Source organism: Pinus tabuliformis, chromosome J, assembly GCF_031772625.1.
Source record: "Pinus tabuliformis cultivar Carrire ecotype Pingquan chromosome J, CPIR1, whole genome shotgun sequence".
Taxonomy (NCBI): Eukaryota; Viridiplantae; Streptophyta; class Pinopsida; order Pinales; family Pinaceae; genus Pinus; species Pinus tabuliformis.
In genome coordinates this window covers 1,602,283,250-1,602,295,355 of record NC_142295.1, presented here as the reverse complement: position 1 = coordinate 1,602,295,355, position 12,106 = coordinate 1,602,283,250, and positions in this window count along the sequence as shown.

The window sequence follows — 12,106 nt, the reverse complement described above, 5'->3', positions numbered from 1 at the left end:
GGTAGCACCACCTATCGTCATCTCTTTGGTTACTGCAAAACAATGTAGTAAGCTCATTTCCAAAACTGAGAAATTTGTTTTCCTGATGATATGCCCTCAGGGAAAGAAGAAGATGGTTGCCACGACCTCTAGATAGAGCCTCTCCGCACGACAACAACAGATGGACAAGGTCATTTAGGAGTATGAGGAAATCTTCACCTCCCCCGCAGGGGTGCCTCTACACTGTTAGGCCAAGCACTCCATCGATCTCACCCCAGGTGCATCGCTACCCAATGGACCAATATATCGGTGCTCTGTTCCGGAGAATGACAAAATAAAGAGGTAGATTCAGTAGCTGCTATATAAAGGTCACATCCGTTCAAGTTCATCACCCTATGGGAGCCTGATCGTGTTGGTACAAAATAAGGATGGGACTTGGAGACTCTATATTTACTATCGGGCGCTAAACAAGATCACTATCCAGAATAGGTACCCAATCCCATGGATTGATGACCTTCTGGACCAATTGAAGGGGGAAAAATATTTAAGCAAGATCGACTTGAAATTAGGATATCACTAGGTACCAATCAAACCCTCGGATGTGTGGAAGACTACCTTCAAAGCCAAGGAGGGCCTTTTTGAATGGTTGGTTATGCCTTTTGGGTTGATGAATTCTCCTGCAACCTTCATGAGGCTGATGGATGACATCTTGCGGCCATTCACCAACTCATTTGTAGTGGTATACTTAGATGACATCCCGATCTTCAGCCAGAGTTGGGAAGATCACCTCCACCACATCCAACAGGTTCTCCAAACATTGCGGCAACATAAGTTGTGTGCCAATTTGGAGAAATGCACTTTTGGCATGACCCAGGTTCAGTATCTAAGATACATTATTGATGAACGAGGGGTGCTTGTGGATCCAGCCAAGATCCAAGTCATTCAGGATTGGCCAGCCCCAACCACTCTAATAGAGCTTTGTAGCTTTCTGGGTCTTGCCAATTTCTACTGCAGGCATGTTGGGATTTTATCATATCACTTGGCCCTTGAGTCAAGTCACTAAGGAAAGAGTGAAAGAAAAATTATTTTGGTTTGAATCTAAATAGAAGGCATTCGGAGAGTTGAAGCATCACCTCTGCTCTGCACCAGTGCTCACTTTACCAGAGTTGCAACAACAATTTGAGATCGAGACAGATGCCTCTAACTATGCTATTGGGGCAGTCCTTACTCAACAGGGGCATCCAGTGGCATATTACAATGAGACACTTTCATAAATAGTCCAGAAGTATCACACTTATGACAAAGAAATGTATTCGATTGTGCAGGCTTGCTGACAATGGAAGCATTACATTTTGGGGAAGGAAACGGTCATCCACATAGACCACCGACCCTTGCAGTTCATACAGACACAAGGGAAGTTGCAGAATGATCGCCATCAGAAGTGGTCCACATACATGCAAAAGTTCCATTTGAATATCAAGTATAAGAAGGGAAGCACCAATAATATTTCATACTTCCTTAGCCGACCATCGATCATGGCGTTAACCATCATGCTCAACTCTTATGGGCACGAGACTTATGATTGGCCACTTCTCTACAAAAGTGACCTAGAATTCAGCCACACATACCATATGCTTTTGGAGGGTCAGCAAGTTCCATATTTTCACCTCCAAGATACCCTACTATGCCACCTGGGACACCTTTGTGTTCCTTAAAGTGAGCAAGCCAAGATGATTTGGGAAGCTCACTGCAGTTAGGAACTTGGGCATTTCAAGGTGGAGAAAATAGTGGCAGTTCTGCAGAAATATTTCTATTAGCCGAATCTTCGATGGTATGTTGGGAAGTACATCAGATCCTGCACTGCCTGCGCCATTGCCAAATCGACCATAAAGAAATAAGGCCTCTATACTCTGCTGCCTACCCCTAGTCGACCTTGGGAATCCATCTCCATGGATTACATGTCAGGCCTTCCTTCTACTAAGCACAGAAATGACTGTGTTTTTGTGGTCGTTGACAGATTCTCAAAGATGGCCATTATGGCATCTTGTAAGAAGAATATCATAACAGAAGCCACTACTAAACTCTTCTTTGAACGAGTGTGGGTACACTTTGGGATCCCATAGTCTATCATCTCGGATCAGTATAGTGGGTTCATCAGTACATTTTGGTCTAGTCTCTGGTCGATGCTGGACACCAAGCTCACTAAGTCCATAGCTTTCCATCCCCAAACAAATGGCCAGACAGAGGTCACCAATAGGATGATCATACACATTTTGCGCATGTACAACTCAAAGCATTCATGCAAATGGGATGAGAGCCTCCCCTATGTCCAACATAGCTATAACCGGGCTCTCCACAGCTCAACTGGCCATAGCGCTTTTAAGGTGGGTTTGGGATTCCAACCACTATGTCCCATTGATGTGGCCATACCATTTGCAGCTACACAGGTAGATTCAGATCATTTCCAGTCAGAAGCCGATAAGGAAAACAACTTCATTGATCACATCCAACATATCCACCAGCAGGTCCATGACATTCTAGAGAAATCAAATGCCAGGTACAAGCAACAACATGATCAACATTGGGTGCCACATAAGTTTCAGGTGGGAAACAAAGTCTGGTTGCATTTGCAGAGGTAACGGCTTACCGGAGCCTATCGGAAACTCAAACCACTCTGATATGGTCTTTAAACCATTACCAAGGCTATGGGAGATAATGAATTTGAGCTCAACATTCCCCCATTCCTTGGCCTGCACCCAGTGTTCAATGTGGACCGCCTTCAACCATACTTCCCACCATTGCTGGACACATCTAACATTGTAGAACAACTCACACCTATAGAGTTAAATCTAGATTGCTTGGAGCAAGCCACAAATGATCGAATCATGGACATGCAGATCAAGAACACCTGACAACAAAGGATCCAACTATATCGAGTTGTCAAAGTAGGTCAACTCCTTCACTAGGGAAAGTGGCTCACCAAGGACCAAGTTCAACAGAAGTTTCCTAATCTCATGGAGGAACTCAACGCAATGGGGACCGTTGATTCCTAAGTGGGGAGGAATGATCCAGGTGGATATTGGTGGCCACTCGCCTATTCCACTTGGACCCCCAAAACTGTCTCTTTTAGTCTTTTGGTTTCCTCAATTGTAGCACAATTTACTATTTTTGGTATCTTTTCAGGTCCTATTGGGCGCGGGATCCCCCAAGAAACGTTTTGGGCCTTAAAGCCCAGATTTTGGCTAAAAAGTGTAAATCCAATGTAAAGACTCCATATTCTGTGGGTGTGGAGCACGAAGTTGTAAATGAGTCATAGGGTTGTCTGCCCTCAATTTTGTAATGTAATGTCGGCTTTAGAGATCTACCCATGGTCCGCAGACCATGGGATTGTATAAATAGAGGGAGGCTCTAAGTAGTTGAGGGATCATCTAAGGGAATTAGAATGACGATGGAATAGAAGCATAGTGGAAGGTCTAAGGGAAAAGTCGAGTCTTTGGTTGTAGAGTAGGAGAAGGCTCTGCAGCTGAGTGCACAGAGGCCTAGTAGTCCGCAATTGAGTGCATGGACCCCTGCTGGTTGAGGGGAAAGTACCCCTAGGGTCCTTTGGGTTAAGACTCTACCAGACTGAAAATTTCCTATTCAAAGAAACACACACACAGCCATTATCTTTACTGTAAACAAATTCTAATGTTTAGGGTACGTACCTAAGGTCCTACGTTCGAGAAGGCCTTTAGGGTCCAAACCCTTCTTGGAGTTCCCTTCTTCTCCTTTGACCTGTAAAACAAACAAATCAAAGAACACAACAGTACATGGACAAATACTTATATGAAAACCATCTTCATGCTATAAAGTTAGTTATAAAAATCTTTAAGTAACTACTTGCATAAGAATTCAAGACAAGAATCTCATAAGCATAAAGAAAGATTGCTTCGGGAACCAAGACGTGTTTCTTTATATAAAGGCAAGTAAAGTACATATAATGGAAAGATTTCACCTGAAACACCTTCAGCAGGCTCCAAGCAAAGCTTCCTCCCGGATTCGTTCCAGCCTCAAGCCTCCAACAAGAGCTCCTTCCAAGTCTTACTCAATGGTGATATAAAAGATGAATGATCACCAATACACATGGAAACAAGGGTTTCCTATGCAAAATGGGGGAAGTGCAGAAGGCACCAAGGACTTCAGACCTGGTCTAAGGGGAAAATCTCAGCATAATAATCTTGCTCTTCTTTTCTCTCTCCTTTAGGCCTTCCCTTTGATGTCTTTTTATACCATCTCCAAAGTAGTTTTTTAGTTAGGAGTTGGTTGGGAACAGTTGGGCCACGGGCACTAACAGGTGATCAGTAAGTAAAACCCGCGATCTCCGCCCAAAAATGAGGAATTATTTATTTTTTTAAGTGTTTTAATACATACACGCGGATTGGGTATACACAGACCCGCGTGTACACGCGTTTAACTCAGGGCAATGTCACGTATAGGGAATAAAACACTGTTTTTTAAATTTTAGGACCAGGTCTAGAAGGAGGGGTTGCCCTAGGCCATGAGTGCAGCATCACAAACCATAAGAGTGAGATTTGGAGCTATAACAGATGCCCCCTAATGTATGAGGTCAGAAGGGGAACATGATGGCCGAAATATATTATGTAAGAACATGGAAAGGAAGTCTTGTCGAAAAACTGAGGAGGACTTCACCAGAATTCAGCCTGCCAAGCCACCAAAAGGAGATCAGAAAGAAACACTGTCTGAGGCGGGCATACCCATGCTCAGAAAAAGTAAAGCATGTCCACATATCAAGTACAAGCGGATCCACTAAGTATACAAGTATAAATGACTGGAAGATACATAATGGATCATCTGATCATAAGGAGTAAGTACATGTCTGAATATCACATATAAGACTGTCAATGATGCTGAAAGATGCTATGGATCACTGATATCAAAGATTGATCCCAAAAGGTACCAACTGAACATGATGGAATAGGATGGTACTACACTGCAAACTCAGGTGCCAGCATATAGAATGTCGCCATGACTGACTGCAACATATAAAGTGGAGTGGTATCAACTAGCAACAACAGGAGCAACTGTCAAGTGAACCAATGAATGCTAATACAACCTGAGGTCTTCACCGACCGCCGTGGCACATTTCTACACCATGGGAATAAATGATCTGAAGTCGACCATGTGAGAAATCGTTTGATTACCGGTCATTGATGTATACCGTTAACAAACGCGAGACTACTCACCGATAATGATAATGAGCGTCAAGGTACCCAGTACAATCTAACAAGTGTGAATAGATGAGCTGAAGTTGAACACCTATAAGAATCTATCGATAAGGAGACAATGATGGTTTCCCACTGTCGATAGCGAGGAATCTGCCACTAATGACTGCAAACCCCAAGGTACTGCCAAATGGACTCTAGATCTTTGCCCCAAAGCAATGAGTCGGAGTCGATAGGGAAAGATCCGCTAGAAGGAAGGCATTACGGCATCCTCCATCAATCTAGCGCGAGTGTAACCCGTAGGCCAATAATGTGGAAGGAATCGGACGAAAAAGATGTAGTAACCCAACCGAAGTACGTTTCCGGCGTACACAAGATGTGGCTAGCGCACGGCAGAAACCCTCTGAACCAACCAATAATGAAAGCTGACACAGAGGCGAGGTATCCACCAATAGGGTCAAATGGAAACCAAGGTACTGCACGGATCCCAATGTGTGATAATGTATGCTGATGTCGAACACAAGGGAAACCATTCAGTCAAAGACCCATGATACTGATCGATGCTGAGCACAAGGTGACCTATCAATAATGAAAATAGGGCCAGGGTGTGGCTCTAGGCCTGTCCTCAGAGCAAGGTGTCGTCGTCGATAAGGACAAGACCCGCCAGCAAGAAGTCAATGGGGACCTTCTCAAACCGGCACGAGTAAAGGACCAATATAGTTGATGTGATGATAGACATGATACTGACAACCAGGGATGGCCGACTGAAAATGAGTCAAGAGACACCGCAGAAAGGCCGACTCAGGCTAACTTCCCTTGAACAAAAGCACGAGTCAATGTGACTATGTGGCAGCATATGATGATTCTGTATAAGTTCGCCATGCAGGAGGCACGAACGAACCCTCCATATGATTGGAAGAGATAACCAATCGGGGGAGAACTGACTCAATAACAAGGTTATGACATACCTAAGTCAAACTAAATCCCACCCATGCGGAGGAGACTTTGTTTTGAGTGCTTTGTTCAAGGGCGACACGACTGACTCTAGCTGCCAACAATAAATGGAAATAATGTCCCTGTTCCCGCTCTTTTTTTTGGAATATTTATTTTTTTTGTCTTTTTCTGTTAAGCCGGAAAAAGAATAAAAGAATGCTATGGTACAGTGGAAAGAACGAGTGTTGGTGAAACAGATGATCTAGTTCCTGGGAAAGGAACGTTCCTATGCTCAATGCAGGGAGGTGAAAACTGGTCAGTGACACTTAGAGGTATGTTCCTTCCACGGATAGGGTATGTCAAGCTGCAGAAGTGAAAGGTATGCAAGGTTGATTTTGCAGACGTCATGGTCAAAAGTTGGCTTAAACACGAGTCCAAGTGAAGCCGGCTCTAGGCCAAAAGGTGCAAATGGTCAACATGCAATGCAGAAGTACAACTCGACACACATAGGAGCCTCTAGGGTATAAGGCCAGAACGAAGCGAAGAAGCAAAGGGGAATGAGTCTTCAACGCATAAGTCATGGCGGGACTACAGAGGACTCCCGAACCTAAGGGCAAAAATCTGCATGAGTGCCAAGCGACAATAAGGTACTAACTAGGGCACCCATGATAAGGTAGGCTCTACCACACAAGTCATGATACTTCTAAGCAATGAGAAGGTTTCGCACCATAACTTGGTGGGGTTGATCCTAAGGCAAAATGGAAAAGGAAATTGATAAGTGCACAATGCAGGCGGAAAAACCTAACCTATATGCCAGTTTCGAGAACCAATACCTGTTAGAACGGACCAACCATAAACTTCCAAAGGAGAAATCTTCCAAGTTCTGTAAACATAAATAGGGACACTAGACACGAAGTTAATACATCCCACATATAAACTTCATATAAAATCTTTGTGTTATAGAATACAAAACTTGAAAACGCGTACCTCATATATACAATATGGTACAGGGAACCATGCAGCCTTACGGCTTACGCATAATAGTTCTGCTGAACAAACCCCTTGCAGGGCTCAGGCCAAGGTCTCCTTTGGTAGTCATAACTCATGGCTTCAAAGAGTTCCTCCTGTGAAGGCAAAACAAGATCTGAGAAATCATGAGAACTACAAGGATCAAAAGAGGGAATTAAAGGGTCCCATGTCCCTATAGGAAGAATATCTCGGTCAACTGCCGGGACCAAGTCCCAAGAAGGAGAATAATAAGTCAAAGGATCCTTCTTAGAAGCAATTGAACATTGAGGACTCAATGCCACATAATTCACCCGTGGCGGGGTAGAGTCTACTTGAACACTTGGAACAAACCAAGGGGCATTCTGCAGTAAAGTCGAATTAGGGTGGTGATTATCAGATGCAAGCTGATCAATAGTGACAATATTCCTGTTATGAGGAAAGCACATTACTTGAAAGAGTGAAGACACCACAACATTCATAGCATAGACATAATCACGCCCAAGTAGCATATAAAAGTCTAAAGGGCTATCAACCACCATCATATCGATTAAGACAGTCTTCCCACCTAAAGTGATAGGCACTTGAGGAAGAACACCCATAGATTCACCAGGCCTTCTATCATAGGCTAACAACTGACTCTGAGCTGCCAACAACTTTGGGGAACCCAAAGCTTTCCAAGTCAAAGAGGATATAATACTTGCAGAGGATCCTTCATCCACCATACATCGATAGACATTTGTGGAATTCACTCTGACCTTTATTTGGAAAGGTGCAGCGGAAGGAAGACGAGGCTCAACAAGGCTATCCCAATCAAAGGAAACACTCTTAGAACTTGGAGGGGGAAAATTCGAAGAAACCGGAATGCCCCCTATACTAGAAGACTCTGTACTAGAGATCAAACAAACTCTTTTGTTAGGCACTTCACCCCCCAAAAGAGGAGTGTAATCGGCCAGCGACTGCACTGGCTCTACCACATTATCAACCAATGGTTGATGGGATTGATGAGAAACCATATTAGGTCTAGGAGTAGAAGTACTTTCAGACTCGGACCATATCTTTTGAACCTCTGGAATACCAGGGCATAAATGAGTAAGATGGTCTCCCTTGCATATCTTACAAGGGAACTTAGGTTTAAAACTTCTACGTCCAGGTTTCTTACCAACCTCCATTTCGCCAACATGACTAGCAGTGGTTTGCGGAGAGTCCTGAACATGACTTGCAGAGGTCGGTGACTCTTTGCTAGTATGACTTGCAGTGACTAGACTCATGCCCCCAGCATGACTTGCAGCGGCTAAAGACTCATCTTCAACATGACTCACAGAGGTTGATGATGAAGTGTTAGTGTGACTCGCAGTGACTAGACTTGTGCCCCTAGCATGACTAGCAGCGGTTGAAGGCTCATCTCCAACATGACTTGCAGAGGTTGAAGATGAAAGGCTAGTGTGACTTGCAGTGACTAGACTTGTGCCCCCAGCATGACTAGCAGTGGCTGAAGGCTCATCTCCAACATGACTTGCAGAGGTTGAAGATGAAAGGATAGAATTATTCTTCTTCTTTGACTTCCTTTTTCTCCTCTTTTTAGATTCCTTGTGACAAGAAGGAGGAGAAGAAGGAACTCCAGATTTCTCTTTGAGAGAAGATGAACAATGAGCACCCATGTGATTCCCTTGAAATAAAGCATTCAACTGAGAAGCTTCAAGAGCATTCGGAATATTCGGAGTGGACCACAGCCAAATGGGTAGTCCAACATTCAACCCAGGAATATTCAAAGTGGCCATCAAAGGAGTACCAACGTTTCCAAAGAAAGGAAAAGCACAAGGATCCCCTTTTGGGAGGGCACCTTGGTTGGTTTCCACAGGAATATTGGCCATATCTAACTGTTCCAAAGACCCTTCCCTTACGGGAATATAGAAATAACTCTTCAAGGAATATGGATAAGCAATCAAAACCTTTGCCCTTGAGGAGGCAACTCTACAACTTCTGAAAGAACGACCAAAAGCCTTTCAAGATTGGTAGAGTGGTAAGCTAGTCACTCAAAACACAAAGTCCAAATGTGACTAGACAAAAATACCTAAAGCCAACTATATACAAGGAACAAAGAGCACACACTATAAAGTCCCTAAAGATATCAGCCAGTCAAACATCTTCCAAGTATTTCCGCTCCAGGTGATGAGGACCGGACACCAAAATACAAGAAAGTGGAGTCAGGGGCCTTCCGAAGATAGTCTGGGATAATGACGGCCCAGTCCTATCAGCGAAGGTATCAGAGGAAGTTACGCTGACCTCCTAACAACAGCCTGCGCCGGTGCAAGCCCCCAAGCTTCGCAAGGGTGCCCTCTAGTAGTACTGTCGAGAGTGATGCAACGTCAACCTCAGGTGCCACGGGATTCCCCTCCGCAACCACCTGTGTAGATCCCTAGGAGAGGCAACTATGGATACCAACTCGTCGCAGAAGCCAGGCGGAACAGTCGCGAGGTAAGTTCAGACAAGTAGGAGAGGGGGTATCTCTCTTCCCTGTCTTCACAGACCCTCGTGCTTAACTCCCAGATCCGGAGCTTTCCTGGTATTCCTAATGCTATTGGATTTTCTCTCGTTATTCAGACTCTTACCTTTGACGTTTATATGGCCTTGGAGAGTTAACTCTCCACTCGCCTAATCCAAGGCCCTAAAATCCTAATCTTGTTGGTGTAATTGACTAAAACAAAAAGTTCTAGTGGAATTTAATTAGCGCTTGATTTTATTAGGCTGTTCTTTAAGTCACAAGGTAATGGAGGTGAAACTTGTGGTGTTTTTTGATGCAAAAGAAGTTAAACAAAACTTAACTACATGCACATGCACTTTTCGTTTTTCGATGAAAAGTAATCTCTACAGGGTTCAGAGGAACTTCAAATAAAACAAAGTTTTTTGCTTTCTTTTCAGACTCCACACTGATCCAGGTGGATATTGGTGGCCACCTGCCAAGTCCACCTGGACCCCCACCATTGTCTTTCTCAGCATTTTCAGTTTCCTTAATTGTAGCACAACTTACTATTTTTAGCAGTTTTTCGGGTCCTGAACTTCCGGAGCCGTTTTGAGGCCCTAAACGACGTTTTTTGGGGAATCCGAGGGCAACATGGGTCCATGGAATGGACCGATGTTGCCCGTTCCAACAATGATAGTGCTCGGATAGATCTTTCTAATGAGCTATTGTACGCGTCAAACGGAGATCATATGCCAAAGTTACGACCCCGGGAAGTTGATGTACCAATTTACCCCAAACGGGGCCCACAGTTTGGCGTTTCATCTCCTAGGGTTAGGTTTTGGAATGTTAAGGGTTTTTCCATTGTTTCTCAATAATAAATAGGCCTTCGAGCCTCATTGTAATACAGTTCAGAGGCATGTAGCCATCACATCTCTTCTCAGAGATAAGCTACCATCGCCCTAGCTGGTTTATTTCCATTTCTTGTTGTAAGCATATTTCATTATTTTCCATTAATGAAATGAAGTATTATTTCCGCTGCATCTTTGTGTATATGGTTATCTCTGTAATTTGTTGCGTTCCTGTTTAAATCCAGATCAGTGGTATCAGAGCGGTCTGCTTTTTCTTTGTTTTTCTTTGCATGTCCCCAACAAGGTCGGGATATAAGGAGTTAGGGCTTGAACTGGTTGAACCTTTGCAAGACCAGCCTCGCAAATCCCAACGGCCTCCCATGGCGGACGAGAAGAAAGACGAGGGGGCAGGAGATCCCATCAAAATCTTGCTCGAAGAAGCCCTCGAGCGACAATGGAACGCGATGATGGACAGCTTTGCCCAGATCCTTCAGCGGCTACCCAGAAGCGGAGCATTGGCTTCCAGCAGCTCCTCTGGAAACGCCACACCCTTTAAGGTACAAGTTAATTTTGAAATCCCCATATTCGAGGGTCAGATAGACGCCGATGCCGTAGATAAATGGTTGAATCTGCTAGAGGGTTATTTTTATGTTCATGAATTTTCGAGTCGGGAAAAGATTGTTTTTGCTCTTCTCAAAGCAGCCCCCCACGTCAAGGACTGGTGGGAAGCCTACTGCGAACAGAAGGATGAAAGTACTGGCTCACTATTTTCAGCCGCACCCACCTGGGATTCGTTCCGGGATGCCATCAAGGAGCAGTACTACCCTGTCGGAAGCTATGAGGATGAATACATAAAGTGGACCACGCTGCGGCAGGGAAGGGACCAAGACGTGCCGGAGTTCACCAATCTTTTCCATACCCTTCGCACAAAGTTGGGTATCAAGGATTCGGAGCAACATTTGATACTCAAATACCGTGGCTGCCTGCACAAGTACATCCAGGAAGAAATACAATTCCTAAACATCCCCTTGCTCGGCGCAGCATACCGATATGCCGTCAAGGTCGAACAGAAGTTTAAGCAAAAGAAGCGAGACTTTGGATCTGCGAATCCAAAGCAGGGGAAAGGTGCCCCTAAACCACAGAACAAAGGACAGAGCCAAGGCTGGACAACCCAAGACAACCAGCCGAAGCTGCAAGCAAAGAACAACGCAGCGAAGCCGAGAAAGGACACTGGAAAATGGTGCGAGTTCCATAAGAGCTCCACTCACAACACAAGTGAGTGTCGGGCCAAGCAGTCACTGGTGGCTGAGCTAAAGGTTTCAGAATCAGACGCATGTTCCGACTCTGAGTCATAACCCGATAAGGGGTATGAAAAAGGGAAGCAGATCATTGATGCGGATCCTAGCGCCACTGTTTCTACCGCAAAAATCCAGAAAGATGAACCCGAAGATCCAGAGGAGGAGGAGCGTCTCTTCCACTCCCAGATGTGGGTAAAGGGCTCCCTGATACAGTTCATTCTTGATAGCGGGAGTCAAAAGAACCTCATTTCGGCAGAGGTTGTGAAGCGGTTGGGCTTACCGACCATAGCACATCCACAACCATACACCATTGGGTGGCTTCACCAAGGGCGAGATCTTTGCGTGAGCCAGCAGTGT